This window comes from Cervus elaphus, chromosome 11 (genome assembly GCF_910594005.1).
Source record: "Cervus elaphus chromosome 11, mCerEla1.1, whole genome shotgun sequence".
NCBI lineage: Eukaryota > Metazoa > Chordata > Mammalia > Artiodactyla > Cervidae > Cervus > Cervus elaphus.
The window spans coordinates 43,748,347-43,774,677 of record NC_057825.1 but is presented as its reverse complement, the minus strand read 5'-3'; the positions used below and the strand labels follow the sequence as shown (position 1 = coordinate 43,774,677).

General features: G+C 36.4%; 1 protein-coding gene across 1 annotated transcript in view; it reads right to left on the bottom strand.

The window, feature by feature from the left end:
* LOC122703108 (WD repeat containing planar cell polarity effector) overlaps window positions 1-26,331 on the bottom strand; it is a 267,027-nt gene that overhangs the window by 20,773 nt on the left and 219,923 nt on the right. The window lies entirely within an intron of this gene.

Here is a 26,331-nt window from a genome sequence, read left to right as displayed (position 1 = left end):
TATAATGAAATTTTACTATCTCAGATAGCTTCTTCAAAATTCAATTGTTCATTATGATAAGCAGTTTACAAGGAATATTATTACACAAATTGTTTCTGATATTTATGCATTTGGCACATACTACTTTGTTAATATTATTAATACTACTATTATCTTGAATTCATTCAGTCAACAGATAATCAGTGCCTATTAAGTGCCAGGCACTGTTGTGAAAAGACAGATCAATTACAATACCATTTCTCAACAAGCTTTGAGTCCAGTAGGGAGAAAGACCACTGTAAACAACAGTTAATAACTCAGTGGGATAGGTTTTATGGCAGAGTTAAGAATGGTATGGAACCAAAGAGGAGGAACTGATCCTTGATCTGTGTTTTGAAGGATAACTAAGAGTTATCCTAGAAGGGAAAATGGAGGTAAGCCAACAGAAAATGAATGGTATCTGACACACGTATGTAGAGAAGATTGAAAAACCACAGTTCTATCAGGCAATAACAGGTCTTTCAGTATGGAAGGAATATTTGATGTGTGAGAGAATGCAGTGGAAAATAAGGCTAAACAAGTAGACAGAGCTACTAAAAAAGACTTAGAAATCTTTGGTATACAAAATGATTGTTGGAATGAGAATTTTATTGCAATAAAATGGTTAATAGAATATGAACAAATTTTTAATGATAAAATATAAATGGCTTTATATTTTATATATAAATATAAATCATGAGCTTTCAGGGCTTTCCTGATACCTGAGTTGGTAAAGAATCCACCTGCAATGCAGGAAACCCCGAGAATTCCCTTCAATTCTTGGGTAGGGAAAATTCACTGAAGAAGGGATAGGCTGCCCACTCCAGTATTCTTGGGCTTCCCTTATGGCTCAGCTGGTAAAGAATCTGCCTGCAATGCAGGAGACCTGGGCTTGATCCCTGGGTTGGGAAGATCCCCTGGAGAAGGGAAAGGCTACCCACTCCAGTATTCTGGCCTGGAGAATTCCAGACCATAGTCCATGGGGTCACAAAGAGTTGGACACAACTGAGCGACTTTCACTTTCATAATCATGAAAGGATATTTTACTTTCCCAATATTCAAGTTGAAAAATGTAACTTCAAACTGCACAAGTTTTTTAAAGTTGCTACTTATTGGTTGCAAAGTTTTGGGGAAAACAGGTATTTACATTTACTGGGAACATAGACTTTATACAGCAGGGGTTGGTAAGCTATGGCTTACAAGCCAAATACAGCCTGCCTTTTATAACAGTCCTTGAGTTTTCAATGCTATTTACCTAGCATAATGCCTTCCAGGTCCATTAATGTTGCTGTAGATGGCTAAAATCTAATTCTTAATTAGGGCTGAGAAGTATAAGTATTGTGTGTGTGTATGTGTGTGTGTGTGTGTGTAGTCTTCTTTATCCATTCATCAGTTGATGGACACTTAGGTTACATTTGTATCTTGGCAATTGTAAACAGTGTTGCTATTAACACTGGGGTGAATGTATCCTTTCAAATAAGTGCTTTTGTTTCTCTCAGATACATACTCAGGAATGGAATTGCTGGGTCATAAAGCTATGACAAATTTAGACAGCATATTAAAAAGCAGAGACATCACTTTGCTGACAAGGTCCATCTAGTCATATCTATGGCTTTTCCAATAGTTGTGTATGATGTGAGAGCTGGGCGATAAAGGCTGAGCACTGAAGAAATGATGCTTTTGAACTGTGGTGTTGGAGAAGACTCTTGAGAGTCCCTTGGACAGCAAGATCAAACCAGTCAGTCCTACAGGAAATCAACCCTGAATATTCATTGGAAGGACTGATGCTGAAGCTGAAGCTTCAATACTTTGGCCACCTGATGGGAAGAGCTGACTCACTGGAAAAGATCTTGACGCTGGGAAACATTGAAGGCAGGATGAGATGGCTGGATGACATCACTGACCTGATGGACATGAGTTTGAGCAAACCCTGGGATACGATGAAAGACAGGGAACCCTTGGCATGCTGCACTTCATGGGGTTGCAAAGAGTTGGACACAGCTTAGTGACTGAACAGCAACAATGGTAGTTCTATTTTTAGTTATTTTGAGAAACCTCTGTGCTATTTTCCCCAATTTACATTCCCACCAACAGTGTATGAAGATTTCCTTTTTTCTACATTCTTGCCAGCATTTGTCATTTGTGTTTTTTGTTGATGGCCCTTCTGACAGGTGTGAGGTGATATCTCATTGTGGTTCTGATTTGCATTTCCCTGATGATTGTACATCTCTTCATGGCTGTCTACATTTTCTTAAATTTTGGAAAACTGTTCAGATCCTCTGCCCATTTTATAATCAGGTTGTTTCTTTTTTGATGTTCAGTTGTGTGGACTGTTTATATATTTTGGATACTAACACCTTATTGGTCATATTATTTGCAAATAATTTCTCCCATTCAGTAGTTTTGTTTTGTTGTTATACTAAGTGAAATAAGTCAGAGAAAGACAAATACAAGATGATATTACTTATATGTGGAATATAAAAAATGCAATTAGCAAATGTAACAAAAAAAGTAGACTCACAAATACAAAGAGCAAACTAGTTACCAATGGAGAGGAAAGAAGGTCATGATAGGCATAAGGGATTAAGAAGTGTAAACTATTAGGTATAAATTAGGCTACAAGGATATATTATATAATATAGTCAACATAACAAATATTTTATAATAAATATAAATGGAGTTAACCTGTAAAAATTGTGAATCACTATATTATATATAGTATATACAAAGTATATATACTATATACTGTATATATGATAATGTACAGCAACTATACTTCATTTTTAAAAAGAACAGTGTTTACATTTTTAAATGGCTGGAAGAACTGTATTCAAATACAAGAACCTCTCAAATCTGAATGGCTCTGGAATTAGCTCATGTTGCAGACTTGAAAATGTTTCAATTTAAAACAAGCCAAATAGTACTTATTGTGAAACTTACATTGTGATAAAGTTTCTCAGTGAGAACTAACATTGTTTTTACTTGCAAGTAATACCAGGCTGTGTTACACACTTCCTGTAAAAGTTAAAAGTCAAAACTGTCAAAAATTAAATGTGAGATCTCCATTCTTATACAAAGTCTGAGCAATATATTTCAGTCCATGGCATTTTTCAGCATTGATACAAGTGCCAAGGAAATGCTTCCATAGCTCAAACTCTATCTAATGGTGCAATTAAGGGAAGTAATTAATTTACAATGTACTAACATATTAAAAGGCAGTCTAGTCTTTAGCTGATAGCGTTCTAAAAATGCCTTCTGATCAGTGAATATGTGCAATTAACCATACACTCATGTCATATATATCAATATTTGGCAGTAGTTGTCTATGAGGAAAGAAATTTGCAAACTGAAAATAAATTTTACCATAGATCAGTATCCACAGATGAATATTTACAATGGATTTTGTTGACAAGGAATAGCACCTTTCAACTCTTATTCCCCCAAAAGAACTCCCTTATTTACATCTGTAGAACTTCATTATGAAAACTGTACTCAATTATTAGATTTTTAACTTTATAAAAAATATTTATGTAAATTTGCTTTCTATCATACTCAATTATTACATTTAAAATTTTACTTTATCGATAAAGATCTATGGAAATTTGTTTTCTCAAGCACCTATATAATAACCTCGATTTTGCTTCATGACCCGTAAGTCTATACTATTTGCTATTTGGTGCTTTAATAGAAAAAGTTTGATGATTCCATATTTAATTAATATATCAGAACTTAAAATTAGCATATATATAATTTTGGAAACTTTTCCTAAGGAAATGATGTGATCAATCTTATGTCCAAGATTGGTGATGTAGAAAAGGAAGAGTCAAAAGAAAACAGAGTAATCAAGCCAAAAATCAATCCTCCAATTAAAAATAAAATTAAAACAGATTGGTGATGACAGCAATACTTATTTTTTCTCACAAAGGAATCCTACATTTATTTACCAAAAATATTACATCTACCTTTTGTGCTTATAATATATAACATGATATTGTTTTTGAGGGGCAAACTCCCTAGATGACTAGGTGCCCAATATGCCACTGGAGAAGAGTGGAGAAATAGCTCCAGAAGGTATGAAGAGGCTGACTGAGACAAAGCAGAAACAACACCCAGCTGTGCGTGCGTCTGGTGGTGAAAGTAAAGCCAGTGCTGTAAAGAACAGTATTGCATAGGAACCTGGGACGTTAGGTCCATGAATCAAGATAAATTGAAAGTGGTCAACAGGAGATGGCAAGAGTGAACATCAACATCTTAGCAACAGTGAACTAAAATGGACTGGAACTGGCAAATTTAATTCAGATAATTATATCTACTACTGTGGGCAAGAATCTCTTAGAAGAAATGGAGTAGCCTTCATAGTCATCAAAAGAGAACAAAATGCAGTACTTGGGTGCAATCTCAAAAATGACAGAATGATCTCTGTTCGTTTCCAAGGCAAACCATTCAATATCACAATAATCCAAGTTTATGCCTCAACCACTAATGCCAAAGAAGCTGAAGTTGAATGGTTCTGTGAAGACCAACAAGGCTTTCTAGAACTAACACCAAAAAAGATGTCCTTTCTTCATCATAGGGGACTGGAATGCAAAAGTAGGAAGTCAAGAGATACCTGAAGTAACAGGCAAGTTTGGCCTAGGAGTACAAAATGAAGCAGGGCAAAGGCTAACCGTTTTACCAAGAGAAGACACTGATCATAGCAGACACCTTCCAACACAAGAGACGACCATACACATGGATATCACCAGATGGTCAATACCAAAATCAGACTGATTATAGTTTTTGCAGTTGAAGATGGAGAAGCTCTATACAGTCAGCAAAAACAAGACCGGGAGCTGTCTGTGGCTCAGATCATGAACTCCTTGTTGCCAAATCAGACTTAAATTGAAGGAAGTAGAGAAAACCACCAGGCCATTCAGGTATGACCTAAATCAAATCTCTTACGATTATACAGTGGAAGTGACAAATAGATTCAAGGGATTAAATCTGATAGAGTGCTTTAAAGAACTATGGATGGAAGCCAGTGACATTGTATAGGAGGCAGTGATCAAAACCATCCCCAAGAAAAAGAAATGCAAAAATGCAAAATGGCTGTCTGAGGAGGCCTTACAAATAGCTGAGAAAAGAAGAGAAGTGAAAGACAAAGGAGAAAAGAAAGATAAACCCATTTGAATGGAGAGTTCCAAAGAATAGGAAGGAGAGATAAGAAAGCCTTCCTAAGTGATCAATGCAAAGAAACAGGAAAACAACAGAATGGGAAAGACTAGAGATCTATTCAAGAAAATTATGATACCAAGGGAGCATACCATGCAAAGATGGGCACAATAAAGGACAGACATGGTACAGACCTAACAGAAGCAGGAGATACTAGGAAGAGATGGCACGAATACACAGAAGAAGCATACACAAAAGGTCTTAATGATTCAGATAACCACAATGGTATGATCACTCACCTAGAGCTAGACATTTTGGAGTGCGAAGCCAAGTGGGCCTTAGGAAGCATCACTACGAACAAAGCTAGTGGAGGTGATGGAATTCCAGTTGAGCTATTTCAAATCCTAAAAGATGATGCTGTGAAAGTGCTGCACTCAATATGCCAGCAAATATAGAAAACTCAGCAGTGGCCACAGAACTGGAAAAGATCAGTTTTCATTCCAGTCCCCAAGAAGGGCAATGCCCAAAAATGTTCAAACCACCACACAATTGCACTCATTTCACATGCTAGCAAAGTAATGCTCAAAATTCTCAAAGTCAGGCTTCAATAGTAATGTGAACTGAGAACTTACAGATGTTCAGGTTGGATTTAGAAAAGGCAGAGGAACCAGAGATCAAATTGCCAACATCTGTTGGATCTTAGAAAAAGCAAGAGAATTTCAGAAAAACATCTGCTTCACTGACTATGCTAAAGTCTTTGACCGTGTGGATCACAACAAACTGGAAAATTCTGAGAGAGATGGGAATACCAGACCACTTGACCTGCCTCTTGAGAAACCTGTATGCAGGTCAAGAAGCAACAGGACATGGAACAACAGACTGGTACCAATAGTGAAAGGAGTACGTCAAGGCTGTACATCGTCACCCTGCTTATCTAACTTATATGCAGAGTACATCATGGGAAATGCCAGGCTGGAAGAAGCACAAACTGGAATCAAGATTGCTGGGAGGAAATATCAATAACCTCACATATGCAGGTGACACCCCTGTTATGGAAGAAAGTAAAGAGGAACTAAGGAGCCTCTTGATGAAGGTGAAAGAGGAGAGTGAAAAAGGGGGCTTAAAACTCAACATTGAAAAAACAAATATTATGGCATCCAGTCCCATCACCTCATGCCAAATAGATGGGGAAACGATGGAAACAGTGACAGACTTTATTTTCTTGGACTCCATAATCACTGCAGATGGTCACTGCAGCCATGAAATTTAAGATGCTTGCTCCCTGAAAGAAAAGCAATGATAAACCTAGACAGCATATTAAAAAGCAGAGACATTGATTGCCGACAAAGGTCTGTAGAGTCAAAGCTATTTCTTCCTGTGGTCATGTACAGATGTTACAGTTGGACCATAAAGAAAGCTGATCGCCAAAGAATTGATGATTTTGAACTGTGATGTTGGAGAAGACTATTAAGAGTCCCTTGGACTGCAAGGAGATCCAACAAGTCCTTCCTAAAGGAGATCAGTCCTGGGTATTCACTGGAAGGACTGATTCTGAAGCTGAAGTTCCAATATTTTGGCCACCTGATGTGAAGAGTCGACTCACTGGCAAAGACCCTGATGCTGGGAAAGATTGAAGGCAGGAGGAGAAGGGATGACAGAGGATGAGATGGTTGGAGGGGCATCACCGACTCAATGGACATGAGTTTGAGCAAGCTCTGGGAGATGGTGAAGGACAGGGAAGGCTGGTGTGCTGCAGTCCATGGGGTCACAGAGTCGGTATGACTGAGTGACTGAACAACCACAATGAGTTATCAAAGGTACCATATATTATCTAGTTCTATTTCTTACTGAATTCTTACTGAGTACAGAAGTGTTGGTATCTATCAGTTGTTGCAAAGGTTGTTAGATATTTGATTAAGGTTACATAGCTGCTCTGGTATTGTCTTAATACTGAAAATCATTAGCTACTTCAAATATCTTACGGATGAAGGGACAGCATTTACAATCCACTGATTGACTGACTGACTTAAGGTCCAGTAGAAATCTTGTCACTTTAAGTCAGAAACAATATACTCAGGGAATCTTATCAACTAGAACAAGATGGAAATTATTATACACCTAAAGTACATATTTAATATTTTTTCAGAGATTTTTCTTTTCATTGAATACCATTTGGTAATTTAGGAGTTTGATCATATTTTTAGGAAAGCAAAGTTTTAGGGTAGAATATGTCGATTAGGTATTTCAAGTAATGTAACTACTGGCGGCCTTTGTATGGGAGAGTTGTCCTTTATAAATAATGTCTTTTCTTGGTCTAATTGATAAAATTTAATTTTGTTAAATTGGCTCAGGATATGAATAGAGATTTTAAACTGATAGCAATACTTAATAAAAAATTGTAAGCAACTTAAATGTACATCAATGGAAAAAATCATGTTGTTTTTCTTTTTATAATCCAAGAATGCCATGATACTTTCAAAATAGATCTTTATATTCAATAAAGAAATTAGCAGTAATTTAAGAATATATTTCCATGTTCAATTTGCTAGTATTTTATTTAATATTTTTGCAACTTTTAAAAATCTGAAGTATCGTTGCTATATAGTATTATATAAGTGCATCTATAGTCTTAGAAATTCTATCACCTTACTTACACTTGACTGCTAACAAACCCTCAACTTATATCAAGGTTATAGTAGCCATGCAGAATAAGTTAAAGTGGCTTCTTTACCCTATTTTTTCATCTCTGGCAAAATTTTTATATGTCTTCACTGAAAATAAGCAAAACATGTACAGTGCACTTAAGAAGAAACTACCATCCATTAGTAAGTGACATAAATGAACATCCCGTTATAATAAAGATAGACTATACACCTGCTTATGGCTGAACGACTATAGATCATAAATATATCAATTCTGACCCAAAATAACCTCTAAAATTTAATAGAATTCCAATCAAAATCCCTGTAAGATTTTTCATGGACCTTGACAAGTTGATCTTAAAATTCACTTGTGAAAGTAAATGGTCAAGAATATCTAAGACTTATTCTAGTTAACATTAAGACTATATAAAAGCATTAGCATGCAAATCAAAGAAAAAAGAAAGTTACCCATAAAAAATATCCCTTTTTTGGGTGAGTTACTAATGTTAGTAATTCATGTTTAACAGTGATGTAAGTGTTGACGATGAGATCTCTGGTCCACAAATTTATTTCTGGAACATGTTCTCTGCCTCTCACTCCTTATTTCTGTGATTTCTACTAGTTATTTAATTCTTATTGGAAATTTGGGTCATTAATTTCAAGAAGGTAATAAGGCTTAACAGGTCTTGAGGTGATATTGTATCTATACCATGATTTTCACTTAATATTTCTGTGGGCCTTCTCACTATTTATATATCTGAATGTAGTTTTTAGTAAAATGCAGTAGACAGTATATTTCTGTAACTCCATGTCTCTCAGTGTGAGTTCATGAATCTTTAGAGCCTGAAAAAACACATCTACTAACAATGTCTAGTATCTGTATTACCCCTCAACCAGCTATCTTCTGGCTACATTTGTTTTAACTTTTAGATAGTTTTAGAGTTGCAATTTAGTTTCAGTGTTGGATATAATTAAATAAGCTCATACATCCCTAGGAAATGGATGTAATTCTAAAAAAGTCAAAAAAGTAAAAGACACTTGGCTATATATTTCATTTTCATGTCTTTTACTTGCCTTCTTAAGTGAAAAATGCAAAAGAAATAGACAAAAACAACAGAATGGGAGAGACTAGAGATCCCTTCAAGGAAGCTGGAGATACCAAGGGAACATTTCATCCAAAGATGGGCACAATATAGGACAGAAATGGTAAGGGCATAATGGAAGTAGAAGGGCTTAAGAGGTGGCAAGAATACACAGACAACTATACAAAAAAGGTCAGAATGATCCAGATAACCACAATGCTGTGGTATCTCACCTACAGCCAGACATCATGGAGTGTGAGGTCAAGTGGGCCTTACGAAGGATTACCACAAAGCTAGTGGACGTGATGGAATTCCAGCTGAGCTATTTCTAATCCTAAAAGATGCTGCTGTTAAAGTGCTGCATTCAAAATGCCAGCAAATTTGTAAAACTCAGCAGTGGCCACATGACTGGAAAAGGCCAGTTTTCATTCCATTCCCCAAAAAGGGCAATGCCAAATAATGTTCAAACTGCCACACAATTAAACTCATTTCACATGCTAGCAAGGTAATGCTCAAAATCCTTAAAGCTAGGCTTCGACAGTATGTGAACCAAGAACATCCAGATGTACAAGCTGGATTTAGAAAAGGCAGAGGAACCTGAGATCAAATTGCCAACATCCATTGGATTGTAGAAAAAGTAAGGGAATTCAAGAAAAACATCTGCTTCTGCTTCACTGACTACGGTAAAGCCTTTGACTGTGTGGATAACAACAAACTGGAAAATTCTTCAAGAGATGGGAACACCAGATCACCTTACCTGCCTCCTGAGAAATCTGTATGCAGGTCAAGAAGCAACAGTTTAGAACCAGAACAACAGACTGGTTCCAAATTGGGAAAAGAACAATCAAGACTGTATATTGTCACTGTGTTTATTTAACTTCTATGCAGAGTACATCACAGGAAGTGCCAGGCTGGATGAGGCACAAACTGGAATCAAGATTGCCGGGTGAAGTATCAATAACCTTAGATATGCAGATGACACCAAACTAATGGCAGAAAGTGAAGAGGAACTAAAGAGTGTCTTGATGAAGGTGAAAGAGGAGAGTGAAAACCTGGCTTAGAAGTCGACATTCAAAAAACTAAGATCATGGCATCTGATCCCATCACCTATGGCAAATAGATGTGTAAACAATGGAAACAGTGAGAGACATCATTTTCTTGGGCTCCAAAATCACTGCAGATGGTAACTGCAGCCATGATATTTAAGATGCTTGCTCCTTGAAAGAAAAGCTACAATAAACCAAGACAGCATATTAAAAAGCAGAGACATCACTTAGCCAACAAACGTCCTTACAGTCAAAGCTATGGTTTTTCCTATAGTTATGTATGGATGTGATAGTTGGACCATAAAGAAGAATGTGCGCCAAAGAACTGATGCTTTTGAATTCTGTGGTGCTGGAGAAAACTCAGGAGTTCCTTGGACACCAGGGAAATCAAACCAGTCAATTCTATACAAAATCAACCCTGAATATTCATTGGAAGAACTGATGCCGAAGTTGCAGTTCCATTACTTTGGCCACTTGATGCAAATAGTTGACTCATTGGAAAAGATCCTGATGCTAGAAAAGATTGAGGGCTTGAGAAGGGAATGACAAGAGGACAAGATGGTTGGATAGCATGATGGACTCAATGGATACGAGTTAGAGCAAACTCTAGGAAATAGTGAAGGATGAGGAATTCCGGCATGCCACAGTCTATGGCATCGCAAAGTGTCAGACATGACAGCAACTGAACCACAACATATGGCAGTTCATTATTTTATTCACCACTTTTTATCTATGATAAAAATAAATTCAAAACAAAATGGACAGTTTTCCTATTTAAAAGAAAATTTCCTTTGCCATAGTTACGTCCTTTTCAATCCTAACTTTTTTTGTGTGTTTATCTTCTTTTTCTGTGCCTTGATGACATTTTTTCTAAACTATTACCTTACAGGTTTCTTCTAGAATGACTTTGATTTTGTTGAGGAATTCTGTTTTTAAATTTTTGATTTAATTTTTTTATATTCTTTATTTTCAGTTCTGTATATTGTTTGGATTTGTCTTTGTCTTCTTGAGATGAAAGCACAGGTCATTTATTTTCAGTCTTTTTAAAAAATAATTCATTTAAGGCTATGAAGTTTCTTCTGAATATTACTGCTCTGGCTGCAAGCCACAGATACTGATATATAATATTTTCATTGTCATTAAGTTGTAAGTTTATAATTTCCATTTGATATCACCTTAGCCCAAGAGTAATTAATAAGTATGCTATTAAATTAGCTCAGGTTTTCTATTTATGCTATTCAAGTTGTTAATATCCTTACTGTTTTTTTCCTACATCTCATGCACCTCATGTGTTGCAGGCAGAATTTTTACCACTGAGCCATTGAGGAAGGTTCAAGTAGATATAGCATTAAAGTCATTTAACTACTGAGCTCCAAACTTTTTTTAAAAGAAAAACTTTCAAGGAAAAATTGAAACATCCACAAAGTGCAAGATGTTAGTGCACCCTTCTCTGAAAAACATACTGTAACATCTTGTACTTCGTGGATTTTTCAACATTTATAAGATGCATCTGTTATCTCATTGCATAGGCTGCTTGAATGTCCTCTTGACATGGCAGCCAGCTTCCCCCAGAGCAAGTGATCAGAGAGAAAGGGGCAAAAAGGAAGCCACAATACATTTTATCACCTAGTTTCAGAAGTTACACATCATACTTGAAGTGAGTTACCAGGTCTAGCTCATTCAAGGGATGAGAGGTTAAGGTACCACCTTTTGAGAAGAGGAGTATCAAAGAATTTCAGCACACATTTTAAAGCTGCCTCATGTTTTTTCCCTTTTTAATACTTTGTCTTCGGATCTTTTGTCTGACACTTGGTTTTCGAAGCATTTATTTATATATTTCCCCATTTGAACCATGATATTTTGGGTTTGGAGTGTTTTTTTATATGCAACACATACTTGGATATTTAAAAATCCAATTTTATGGTCTTTGATTTTCTATAGGTGAATTTAATTCATTAACATTATAATTACTGATGCTTAGACATTTTTGACAGCTTATTTTTTATTTTACTTTTTATTCACCATACCTTTAATTATTTCCTTCTGATTATTTCCTATTTGCTTTCTAATAATTTATCAATTTTTCTTTGTATTTTTTTTCTTATTTACTGACTCTAAAGTTACACCATTTGTATTGGTTGATTAGGGCTACTGCCAGAAGAAAACAACATAGCCTGGGCACATTAAATAAGAGAAGTATTATTTTCTCAGAGCTTTGAAGGCTGGAAGTTTAAGACGAAGCTGTTGACAGGTTTGGTTTCTCCTGATGCCTCTGTCATTGTCTTGCACGTGACCATCTTCTTGCTGGATCTGCCTCTGTGTACACACATTCCTGTTAGTCTTTCTTCCTCTTCTTATAAATACACCAGTCATACTGGATTAGAGCTCCACCTCCATGGCCTCATTTAACCTTAATTACGTCTTTAAAGGCTTCACTTCCAAATATATTACATTGGGAGTTACAGCTTCAGCATATCAATTTGGAAGGGAGGACATAATTCACTTAGTAAAACCACCCATTCCTATTTTTCTGGTGAATATTATTAAATTCTTTACATACTCATATCAGCTTATTTTTCTAACAATACATGGGGTTTATCAGTATTTACTTATTTTCACCTCTCCATTCACCTGCTTTGCTACAACTTAATTTTCACCCTTCCTTTCCCAGCAACATTTTCTTGATTCTTAGTATCCCCTTTTTACAACATGGAGAACTTTTGGCACTTCTGTCAACTTTAGGAGTCATCTTATCTGGATATTTGATTTCTGCTTTCTTTCTTCAATCTGATTTTGTTTGTTTTCCTGTTTTCAGTGGATTCTTCACAACTTCTGGTCCCTTTTTGTAAAATTCTTGACTTGAATTCCAGTTATAAGTCTTAAACACACAGACACACACACACTTATATTTCATCATTAATAGAGGTATGGCAGAGGAGGGAGAAGCTGATGAATACACTCAATCCACTGTCTTAAAACAGAAGAGGTACATTTCATATAGAAGTCAATTCTACAGAGTACAGACTTCTGACTGGGAAAATGTGAACTTGGAAATTCAAGACAGGTTTAGAGTCAACAGAAGTCAAATAAATTTATATTCATAATATTGTTTACAATTATTTTAATTAATTTACATTGATTAAAGTTATAATGCTAAATGGTAATTCTTGCTTCAGAAGTGTACAGGTATAAGACTCTTCTAAATAAAAACAGTGCCAAAGAAGCTATTTTGTGTCAATCTGATCACCAAGTAAGTGCCTTAGGAGTGGCAGATGTAAGCCATGCTACAGAAATCATGCCAACAGAAGACAAGCTACCCGTACATTATGCCAAGGGAAGGCCCGGGTGGCTGGGGAGCAGTGGCCACAGGTCCTTTCACAGCGTCACCAAATGGCACACACTTGGCTGCCAGCGGCCGAGGTAATCAGGGATGCCAATGTGAGAGAGTTCAGAAGGCACGCTCATCCTCATGCCATCCAACACGGACCAGAGAAACAGTCGTGGGTGGCACATTAACTGGGTTTTGTGCCACAGTAATAATTAGGTTGGAGACGTCACTTAAACTTTGAAGAGCAGGATAAGGTCCCAAAGGCACAGAATTAAAAGTATTTCTATGACCAATAGAAACAGATTCCAAAACCACACAACTACCTAGAGAAAATTTTAAGTATTCTTAGAGTTACAGAAAAGTTTGCAGTACAAAGACCTTTTTTTCTGGAATCACTGGACAGTAAGCTGCCAACATACTCTTGAAAATGTTTGTGTTTATCTCCTACAAATTTGGGTATTGTCAATCAAATCATTAGAATCATGAAATGAACACTGATAACATTACTCTCATTTAATCACTGAAATTTCACCATTTGTTGCAGTAATGTTCTTCACATCATACAGATCCATTTCTTGATAGATTTAGCTGCTGTCTCTCTTTAGTATAAAATAGTTCTTCAGTCTTTCCACTGATATGAACTTAGAATTTTTGAAGAGTATAAGCTAGATATTAGAATGTCTCTCAATTTGAGTTCAATTGGTGTTTCCACATGATTAGATCCAGATTATGTACATTATTTTATTTTTTGCAGGAATGTCACAGAAGGGCTATTGTTTCTTTATTAAAATATATAAGGTAGCAAGTTATTTTCACTTGTTCAGTTTTGATCATTTGATTAACATGGTAATCTACCAGCCTTCTCCACTGTAAAGTAACTCTTTTTCCTTTTGTAAATTGCCTTGTGGGGAAATATTTTAAGACTATGTAAATAATACTCTGCCACATTCATTAATGACTGTTGCCTTATTCGAGTACTGTTATGATATTTGGCAAACTGTGATTTTCCTCATTTTATCATTCCTTTTATATGTATTAAACAACTTTGTTTATTTACTTATGTAATTACTTATATCAATATGAATGCAGGGTGCCTCATTTTATTAGATAATGGATTATAGGCATACTCTGGAGATACCGTGGGTTCAGTTTCAGACCACTGCAATAAAGCAAGTCACAAGAATTTTTTTGGTTTCCTACTGCATATAAAATTTGTTTACACTATACTGTAGACTATTAAAAGTTTGCAATAGCATTATGTCTTAGAAAACAATGTACATACCTTAATTTTAAAATGCCTCAGAGTGCCTGAAGAACTATGGACACAGGTTCATAATATTGTACACGAGGCAGCAAATACAACCATCCCAAAGAAAATGAAACATAAGAAGGCAAAGTGGTTGTCTGAGAAGGCTTTACAAATAGCTAAAGAAAGAAGAGAAGTGAAAAGCAAGGGAGAAAGGGAAAACTACACCCAATTAAATGCAGAGTTCCACAGAACAGCAAGTAGGGATAAGAAGACTTTCTTCAATGAACAATGCAAAGAAATAGAGGAAAACAACAGAAGGGGAAAGATGAGAGATCTCTTTAAGATAACTGGAAATATCAAAGGAATGTTTCATGCAAAGGTGGGCACAATAAAGGACAGAAACAGTAAAGACCTAATAGAAGCAGGAGAGATCAGAAAGAGATAGCAAGAATATACAGAACTGTACAAAAAAGATTTTCCTGACCCGGATAACCACAATGGTGTCGTCATTCACCCAGAGCTAAACATTCTAGAGTGTGAAGTCAAGTGGGCCTTAGCAACAGTACTTCCAGTAAAGCTAGTGGAGGTGATGGAATTCCAACAGAGCTATTTAAAATCCTAAAAGTTGATGCTATTAAAGTGCTGCACTCAATATGTCAGCAAAATTGAAAAAGCAGTGGCCACAGGACTGGAAAAAGGCCATCTTCATCCCAATTACCAAGAAGGGTAGTACTAAAGAATGTTCACACTACTGGACAATTGCACTCATCTCCCATGCTAGTAAAGTTATGCTCAAAATCCTTCAATCTAGGCTTCACCATTACGTGAACTGAGAAATTCCAGATGTTCAAGCTGGGTTTAGAAAAGGCAGAGGAACCAGAGATCAAATCGCCAACATTTGCTGGATAACAGAGAAAGCAAGGGAATTCCAGAAAAACATCTATTTCTGCTTCTTTAACTATGCTAAAGCCTTTGACTGTGTGGATCATAACAAACTGGAAAACTCTACCTGTCTCCTGAGTAGGCAGGTCAAGAAGCAACAGTTAGAACCTTACATGGAACAACTGACAGGTTCAAAATTGAGAAAAGAGTACAAGTCTGTTTATTGTCACTCTGTTTATTTAGTTTATAAGCAGGGTATATCATGCAAAATGCCAGGCTGGATGAGTTACAAGCTGGAATCAAGATTGCTGGGAGAAATATAAACAACCTCAGATATGCAGATGATACCACTTTAATGGCAGAAAGTGAAGAGGAACTAAAAGCCTCTTGATGAGGGTGAAAGAGAAGAGGGAAAAAGACAGTGTAAAACAATATTAAGAAAACTAAGATCACATGGTATCCGGTGCCATCACTTCATGGCAGACAGAAGGGGAAAACGTGAAAGCCGTGACAGATTTCCTCTTCTTGGGCTCTAAAATCACTGCGGGTGGTGAACTGCAGCCATGAAACTGGAAGAAGATTGCTTCTGGGCAGGAAAGCTATGACAAACCTAGACAGTGTATTAAAAAGCAAAGACACCACTTTGCTGACAAAGGCCCGTATAGTCAAAGCTGTGGTCTTTCCAATAGTCATGTATGGATGTGAGATTTGGCCCATAAAGAAGGCAGAGTGCTGGAAGAATTGATATTTTCTAACTGGTGCTGGAGAAGACTCTTGAGAGTCCCTTGGACTGCAAGGAGATCAAACTAGTCCATCCTAAAGGAAATCAACCCTGAATACTCATTGGAAGGACTGATGCTGAAGCTGAAGCTCCAATATTTTGGCCACCTGACGCAAGGAGTAGGCTCACTGGAAAAGACCTTGATTCTGGGAAAGATTGAAGGCAGAAGAAGAAGGCAACAGAGGATGAGATGGTTGGATGGAATCACCAATTCTACGGACATGAACTTTGGCAAACTCCAAGAAGTGGTAAGGGACAGGGAATCCTGAGGTGCTGAAGCCCGTGGGGTTGTAAAGAGTCAGACACGACGTGGCAACAGGACAACAAAATTGTTTAACAAGTGCTATCGTCTGAGTCTTCAGTGAATTGTGGTAGCAACATAAAAGATCACTGTTCACATATCAAGTTTGAAATGTTGCAAGAATTACCAAAATTTGACAAAAAGCCATGAAATAAGCAAATGCTATTGGAAAAATAGTGTGATGGACTTCCTTGAGGTAGGGGTGCAACAGACTTTTGATTTGTAAAATATGCAGTATCTATAAAGGACAGTGAAGTGGAGATGCAATGAAATAAGGTATACCTGTATAATCATCCCATACCATTTTCATATATTCATTTAAAATTAAAAATATTTCCTAGTTTCTCTTGTGATTTCTTCTTTGATCCATAAGACTTTCACTGTAGCACTGTTTCATATGCTGTTAGTTGGGAAATCTGTATATGTATGTATGTTACTGACATAATTTAATTCCTTTGGTGTCATACTTTAGTCTTCTAAAGTGTATTATGCTTTATTTTATGGACCAGCAGACAGTCTATGTTTAGTTAATATCCCTAGACATTTGAAAAGAACGTGCATTCTAAAGTTGTTGGATATAAGTTCAAAAACTGTCAGTTTAAGCTGGTTAGAAGGTTCAACATATCTTTTTTGGATTTTTTTTTTTTTTACCACTTGTTCTTTGAATACTGCATTTGTCTGTTACTCTTTTTTGTGTCAGCTTTTGCTTCATATATTTGAAGTTCAGGTATTTTGTACATAAACATTTAGAAATATGCCTTTCTCAACTTTATCACAAGTGTCCTTTTTTATCTCTGGTAATACTTCATCATGAAATCTAATTTGTCTGATACCTTACTGTTTGCAGGGTGTTATCTTTATGATTTCAATCTATTTTGTCATAATAACTTAAGTGTTTCATCTTAGAGACAAAATATAATTAGGTCTTGCTTTTTATCCAGTTCCTCAATCTTAGACTTAAAAAAAATTCAGTCTCTATTTTTTAATTGGAGTGTGAATTTAATTGAATTTAATATAATTATAAATATTTGGGTTTAAGTATCTTGGGTCTTATCACCATCTTGCTTGTTTGTTATTATCCTGTACTGGCCTCTTTGGGACTTTTAAAGTATTTTTACATTTCTGTATTGACTTTTTATTTTTTATTTTTGGCTGTGCTGGGTCTTCACTGCTCTGCAGGCTATTCTCTTGTTGCAGAGCATGGGCTCCAGGCACAAGGGCTTCAGTAGTTGCAGAACATAGGCTCAACAGTTGTGGAGACAGCTTAGATGCTCCGTGACATGAGGGATCTTCCTGGATAAGGGATTGAACCTGCATCTCCTGCACTGGCAGGTGGACTCTTCACCATGAGCCACCAGGGAAGCCTTCTCTATTGACTTTTTAAAGTTGCATATCTACTTAAAATTTCAAGAAAATCATCTAGGCACTATAACATGCAGTGTCATCACAGTTTATGTAGAATGATATTATACCGCTACAGGTAAAATGTACAAACGTTGCTGCTCTGCTAAGTCACTTCAGTCATGTCCGACTCTGTGCGACCCCATAGACAGCAGCCCACCAGGCTCCGCCATCGCTGGGATTCTCCAGGCAAGAACACTGGAGTGGGTTGCCATTTCCTTCTCCAATGCGTGAAAGTGAAGTCGCTCAGTCGTGTCGGACTCCTAGCGACCCCATGGACTGCAGCCTACCAGGCTCCTCCATCCATAGGATTTTCCAGGCAAGAGTACTGGAGTGGGTTGCTATTGCCTTCTCCAAAGTACAAACGTTACAGCTGTAATTTTTATTTACCTCAACTCCTTGTGATATAATTTCATATCTATATATGTTATAACTACAATACTGTATTGTTGGTACCTTTGCTCTAAACAGTTATAAAGACATTTTTCCACTGGAAAAATAGTTTTATTACTATGAATAGTTTTATTATAAGTATTATTAATAATACTTCAATTGATTTTGTTAAGAAAATAACTTTTATTGTTAATATTTACCATCTCCATAGCTCTTCATTCTTTTATGTAGATCCACATTTGTTAGCATATTTGTTCTACCTAAAGAATTTCCTTGTGGTGCAGGAACTTTTCTTGTGGTTCAGATCTGCTGGTGTTGAGTTGTCTCAGCTTTTATTTATTCAAAAGTCTCTTTACTTCATTCTCATTTTAGAATAAATTTCACTGGATATAAAATTGTGTTGAAAGTTCTTATTTTTTTCAGTACTTATGCTCCATTATCTTCTGTCATCATTGCTTCTGATGTGAAGTCAGCCATAATTCCTATTAGCTGTTAATATTTCTACATAAATTTTTTATGGGTAAAGATTTTTCTCTTCATCATTGGTTTCAGTATTTTGGATACTATGCCAAGATATTGTGGGCCTGGGTAAAGCTGCCTTCTGTTTGGAGCTCACTGAGCTTCTTGTGTCTGTAGACTAACTTTCACCAATTACATATGTTTTATAGAGTACTTGATTTTGTCTCACCTGTTACTGAGGCTTTGTTCATTTTTGCCATGTTTTCTTTCTTTTCTTCAAATTGGATGATCTCTATTGAACTATCCTCCTATTCACTAATCCTTTATTATATGGTGGCCAATACTTTTTTAAGCAGAATTTTTCATTTTAGATTTCATATTTTTCATTTCTAGAATTCCTCCCCTCACACTTTTTTAAGTAGTTTGTGTCTCTGCTAAGAATCACTATATATTCAGTAATTATGTTCTTTTAAAACCCTTGAACATGTTTGTAACAGCTGCTCCAAGTGCTTGTCTGCCCATCTCAATCTCTTGGTCATCTTAAGGTCTGTTACTATTAGCTTCTTTTTCTCTTCATAATACATCACATTTCCCTGCTTCTTCACAAACGTAGTAATATGTTTATGCTGGACATTGTGGATGTCACATTGGAGGGAGTTTGGATTATACTGTCTGTCTTTAAAGGATATTGAATCTTTTGTACTAACAAGCATTAAATTAGTGGTGGATTACTTTGATCCTGTCAAGTTGGTTCTATGATTTTTAAAGGCATATCTATTTCAGTTTTATAAACTGTCATAGGATGTGGCTCTTATTCTTAAAGCACATTTCTGGGGTTTCATATAAATACTCAGAGGTTGCTTCACTTTGGCTGAACCAGAATTAAAGCATTATAAATTGTCATAGGATGTGGCTCTTATTCTTAAAGCATGACATTTCTGGGGTTTCATACAAATGCTCAGAGGTTGCTTCACTTTGGCTGAACCAGAATTAAAGCATTTCTCAGCACTGTGCAGCCTCTCCATTCAGCTCTCTGTCACAGCAGAGGCTCTTTGATAAGTTTTGTCTATTGGGTCCCCACTCTTCACACAGATTCTCCCTTTCTGGTATCTTGAACCACAAATTCTAGAACCCTTATCATCCCTGAATTCTGAACTCTTTATCTCTTGCTCTTCAGCTGAGTGACATCAGTGGTCTCTGCTCTGGAAATAATATACAGGGCTCATCTGTGTATTCTTCACTTACTGAGGATCATGGTCCTGCTGTCCTTACTGTACACTGCCTAAATACAGTCTTTTTATATATTTTGTCCAGTTTTACAGTAAGAGGGCAAGTCTGAGAACCAATTTGTCCATTGCCTGGAAGGGGAAGATTCCTCTTTCCCTATTTTAGATCAGTTGAACCACTATTAATTATATCATTATTTTTCTTTGTTTGAATTTAGTAAGAAACAACATTGAACTATAGGGACCAGTGAGAAGCTGATGCTTTTCTAAAGGACAAGAGATTGAGGATGGTCACAAAAAAGTGTTATATCTGTTCAGTTCCCATGACACTCTAAGATACAACTCTTCTTTGTGTCTCCCAAGATGCAGATGAGTTCTCAAACAGCCAACTCATGCATGGCTCAAGGTTCTGAAAGAGCTATTAATATGATGTGTAGCATAAACCACATCTACTTGAGAGAAAATCATGCATAAACATGAGAAAGTATTCTTTTCTGGGACTGTTAATGAGAAAATAGGGAAACAGGCAATAGGGCTACTTTTCTATGATCCTTTTTTATATTCACTGCACAATGGACTTTCCCTTTTGCTATAGACAAACTTTAAGAGCACTTAATTTGGGTGAATCATATTCCAATAAATGGGGTTCTGTAAATAATTCAGACTAGATCAGACTGTCATGTAGATTGTCATTCTACAAGAAGTAGTCTTACTGAAATCTTTGTATATTTTCATAAAGATTAAAAAGAAAAGACTAGCTTTCTTAGACTTAGTTATGTGTAGTTATCAAGTCATAAATTACTAAGCTCTGGGGAACTTTCTAATCTTTATATGAGCAGTTTGGTATAATTGGAAATGGCATGGATTTTATAATCAAACATAAACATATCTGAGTTTGAATCATGATTTTCAGTTTTCCTTATCAATTTATCAACTGTAAAATAGGTATATAATTCTATTGGTTAGAATTATTATGCAAATTGAATAATAACATACATAGCCTCTGATATAACGCAGCCCTTTTGCAGTTGATTAAGAAAAGTTAATTCCTTTAATTTTTTAAGCTGTAATGATTTTGTTACTGGTAATCATAAAGCACTGCTATAAATTTAAGCAGGCATAAAAACAAATATCTTCTACTGTTATAAAAAAGAAAGACTTGCATTCTTCATCATACAAGATTAAAACAATTCTTTAAATGGAAGAGCTGAAATTTTATTTTTTTACTTTCTTTGAAATGAGTTAAAACTGGAAAAAAATTAGGTTTTACTCTTTGAATGCTTTTACTTGGAATCATAAACTCTAGTATGCAACATTTTATAGTTTTATTTGATCTATTTTGGACACAAAATTGATGACATGTCATGCTTAAAAGTAGAATTTGTGACATTTAAGGCTCTTAGTGATTAATACTTCAAACATAATAGCACATTGCAGGGAGCTATACAGAATTAGAAAGCAGCTAGTGCCAAGTTTAACACTTAATAACTCACCTTCAAAAAATATACTGAAAGCTTCTGATTCCAGTTATCCATTTAAGAATATATAAGAGGATACTCTTGCTGGTAACAACTAGAACAGCTCAATAAAATAATTTTTAAAATTGTTTGTTTTTTGAAGACATTGGAGACCTACCAAGACAGTATTTGAATGACCAAGATCCTAGACAGAAGCAAAGCCCAGAGAGATAAGTCTGACATTTGGTGCTGCTTTTGCTTTCAAAGCATTTGCAGATTTGTAATTGGTGGCTCAGAGGCTGAGAAACTTAGCAGAAAGCAGTGTTTGAAAAGTTGACAAACCACACAGATCTTTAGGTAAGAGCCAGGCGCCTCTGTCCTAAACTTCCTCCCGGAGTTTGCTCAGTTTCATGCCCATTGAGTCTAACCACCTCATCCTCTGCTGCCCTCTTCTCCTTTTATCTTCAATCTTTCCCTGCATCAGGGCCTTATACAATGAGTTGGCTGTTTGCATCACGTGGCCAAAGTATTGGAGCTTTAGCTTCAGCATCAGTTCTTCCAATGAATATTCAGGGTTGATTTACTTTAGGACTGACTGGTTTGATCTCTGTGCAATCCAAGGGACTCTCAAGAGTCTTCTCCAACACCACAGTTCAAAAGCATCAATTCTTCGGTGCTCAGTCTTTATGGTCCAACCCTCACATCTGTACATGACTACTAGAAAAACCACAGCTTTGACTATATGGACCTTTGTCAGCAAAGTGATGTCTTCGTTTTTTAATACGTTATCTAGGTTTGTCATAGCTTTCCTATCAAGGAGCAAGCATCTTAAATTCATGTCTGCAGTAACTGTCCACCGTGATTTTGAAAAGGAAAGGAGTATAACAAGAATATATATTGTCATCCTGCTTATTTAACTTATATCCAGAATACATTATGCAAAATGCTGGGCTGGATCACACACACACACAAGCTGGAATCAAGATTGCCAAGAGAAATAAAAAACAACCTCAGACAAGCAAATGATGCCACTCTAATGGTAGAAAGTGAAGAGGAACTAAACAGCCTCTTGATGAAGGTGAAAGAGGAGAGTGAAAAGGATGGCTTGAAACTCAACATTCAAAAAACTAAGATTATGGCATCTGGTCCCATCACTCCATGGCAAACAGAAGGAGAAAAAGTGGAAGCAGTGACAGATTTTATTTCCTTGGGCTCCAAAATCACTGTAGACACTGACTGGGCTAAGGTTACAAAGTTATCAGCGTCTGCTGAGGGGGGTAGAGGTTTAAGCTGGGACTCCTGAAGGGCTACAGTCTTGATGTAAGTATAAAGTGGAAATACACTCTCAGACTGAGACTCAGCTTCAAATAAACTCAATTCCAGAATAGATTAAAATGTAGTTTAACCTTAACCTAACTATTACACTTGCCAGAAACAAAGTAAATTCTTTCTGGAGGAAAATAACGTCATACATAGTCTCAAATTATCACTAAACTTTTAAAATCTTACGCCAAAAATTCAATTTAAAAAAAGGTAAGAGTAAATAATCCCCAAACAACAGCAACAACCAAAAGGCTTACCAAAAAGGCAATAGTCTTGAGAAAAAGAGGAAAAATACACTAATAAAAGAGAAAAACAGAATAAATATAGTTAATACAAAGAAGGGCAAGAATGGTTGGATGAAAGAACATATAATAAGTCGGAGAAACAGAAAAGAAATAGTGTACTATTATTTATGTCATATGTCAACTAAATAATCCAATTATAGATAGACTGCCTTTTCTTTTTCTTGGTGGTTTCCTTTGCTGGGCAGAAACTTTTTGGTTTGACACAGTCCTGCTTATATATTTTAGCTTTCACTGCCTTTGCTTTTGGTGTCTTACTTAAAAAAATTACTGCCAAGACCATTGTCAAAGGGCTTTTTCTCAATGTTTTCTTCTAGGAGTTTTATGATTTCAGGTATTACATGTAACTCTATAACCCATTTTGAGCTGTTTTTTGAGTGGATCGAGTTCCATTCTTTTGCATGAGGCTATCCAGTTTTCCCATCACCATTTACTGAAGGGACTATCCTCTCCCCATTGTGTGTTTCTGGTGCCCCTGTCAAAGATTACTGCTGCTACTGCTAAGTCACTTCAGTCGTGTCTGCCTCTGTGCGACCCCATCCCTGGGATTCTCCAGGCAAGAACACTGGAGTGCGTTGCCATTTCCTTCTCCAATGCATAAAAGTGAAAAGTGAAAGTGAAGTCGTTCAATCATGTCTGACTCTTCGCAACCCCTTGGACTGCAGCCTACCAGACTCCTCCGTTCATGGGATTTTCCAGTCAAGACTACTGGAGTGGGGTGCCATTGCCTTCTCCGTGTCAAAGATTAGTCAACAGTATATGCATAGGTTTACTGCTAGGCTGTCTATTCTGTTCCATTGGTCTCTATGCCTGCTTTTATACCAGTACCATTAAAATATGGAATACAATGTAACCATTAAAGTAATGATATAGATCTATATTTACTTTATGGAAAACTGTCACTGTAACATTGTTGAATAAAAAAATTCTAGCTATAAATAAAAAGTTTAATATATAGACTTACATAGAGAAATACTTTAAAGGATGTTCATTTCTGCATAAGAAAATTCCAAGTGATTTTTTTACTTTTTGTTCTTTATATTTTATGGTATTATTTTTTTATATTATTATTTAGTCCTATAATTAAAACTTTTTATTTTCATCTAAGGGCTTCCTGAATCAATGATTTTGCTTACAAAGTATATTATCCTATATATTCATGAAATTTGGGTCCTGTTTCAGGTTATTATTTCTTGCAATTGGTATGTAAAAGCCATCTCTTACTAGTAACAACACATGATATCTCTTTAGTACTTCCTAGTTTACAAAGTACTTTCAATACAGTATCTGCATGGAGACTCAAAAACAATCTCAAAATGGATTAAAAACCTAAATATGACACCAGATACTATAAAACTCTTAGAGGAAAACATAGGCAAAATACTCTCGTGTAAATTGTGGCAATATTTTTTGGATCCATCTCATAAAGTGAAGAAAACAAAAGCAAAAATAAACAAGTGGGACCTAATTAAACTTAAAAACCTTTGCACAGCAAAGAAAACCATTCACAAAATAAAAAGGCTACCTAGTAAATGGAGAAAATATTTGCAAATGATATGACCAGTAAGGGGTTAATATTCATACATCCCCTGGATCACAGCCTGTGGTGATGATGGGGCTTGTGTAACTCGGTGACGCTATGAGCCATGCTGTGCAGGGCTATCCAGGACAAACAGGTCATAATGATGTTCTGATCAAATGTGTCCACTGGAGGAGGAAGTGGCAATCCACTCCAGTATTCTTGCCATGAGAACCCCATTAACAGTATGAAAGGCAAAAAGATACGACTCCTGAAGATGAGTACCCCCACTTGGAAGGTGTCCAGTATGGTACTGGGGAAGAACAGAGGGCAAATACTAATATAGCTCCAGAAAGAATGGAGGAGCTGGGCCAAACCAGAAGTGATGCTCAGTTGTGGATATGTCAGGTGGTGAAAGTAAAGTCTAGTGCTGTACAAAACAATACTGCATAGGAACCTGGAATGTTAGGTCCATGAATCAAGGTAAAAGGGACGTGGCCAAGCAGGAGATGGCAAGAGTGAACACTGACATTTTAGGAATCAGTGAACTAAAATGGACAGGAGTGGGCAAATTTAATTCATGTAAATATTATATCTATTATTGTGGGCAAGAATCCATTGGAAGAAATGGAGTAGCCTTCATAGTTAACAAAGAGTCTGAAATGCAGTACTTGGGTGAAATCTCAAAAAGGAGAGAATGATTTCTGTTCATTGCCAAGGCAAACATTATTCAATATCACAGTAATCCAAGTCTCTGCTCCAGCCACTGATGCCAAAGAAGCTGAAGCTGACAGTTCTATGAAGATCTACAAGACCTTCTAGAACTAACATCTAAAAAAAAGATGGCCTTTACATCATAGGGGATTGGAATGCAAAGTTAGGAAGTCAGGAGATATCCAGAGTAATAGGCCAATTTGGCCTTGGAGTACAAAATGAAGTAGGGCAAAGGCTTACAGAGTTCTGTCAAGGGAACATGCTGGTCATAGCAAACATCCTTTCCCAATAACCCAAGAGATGACTTTACACATGGACATCACTACATGGTCAATACCAAAATCAGATTATGTTCTTTGCAGCCGAAGATGGAGGAGCTCTATACTGTCAGCAAAAACAATACCTGATGCTGACTGTGGCTCAGACCATGAGTTCCTTATTGCAAAATTCAGGCTTAAACTGAAGAAAGTAGAGCAAACAACTAGGCTACTCAGTTATGACCTAAATCAAATCTCTTATGATTTTACAGTGAAAGTAACAGACTCAACAGATTAGATGTGGTAGACAGAGTGCTTGAAGAACTATGGACAGAGGTTCATAACATTGTACAGGAGACAGTGACCAAAAACATCCCAAAGGAAAAGAAAATGCAAGAAGGCAACGTGGTTGTCTGAGGATTTTTTTTTTTATAAATGCTGAAGCTTTTATTATAAATAAAAGTTTTTTTTAATATAAATAAAAGCTGAAGAATGAAGAGAAGCAAAAGGCAAGTGAGAAAGGGAAATATATACCCAACTGAATGCAGAGTTCCAGAGAACAGTGAGGAGAGAGAAAAAGGCCTTCTTACATGAACAATGCAAAGGAACAGAGGAAAACAAAAGAATGGAAAAGACTAGAGACCTCTTCAGGAAGACTAGAGATATCAACAGAACATTTCATGCAAGGCTGGGCATGATAAAGGATGGAAATGGTAAGGATCTAACAGGAGCAGGAGAGATTAAGAGGTGGGACGAATACACAGAACTACACAAAAAAAGTCTTAATGACCCAGATAACC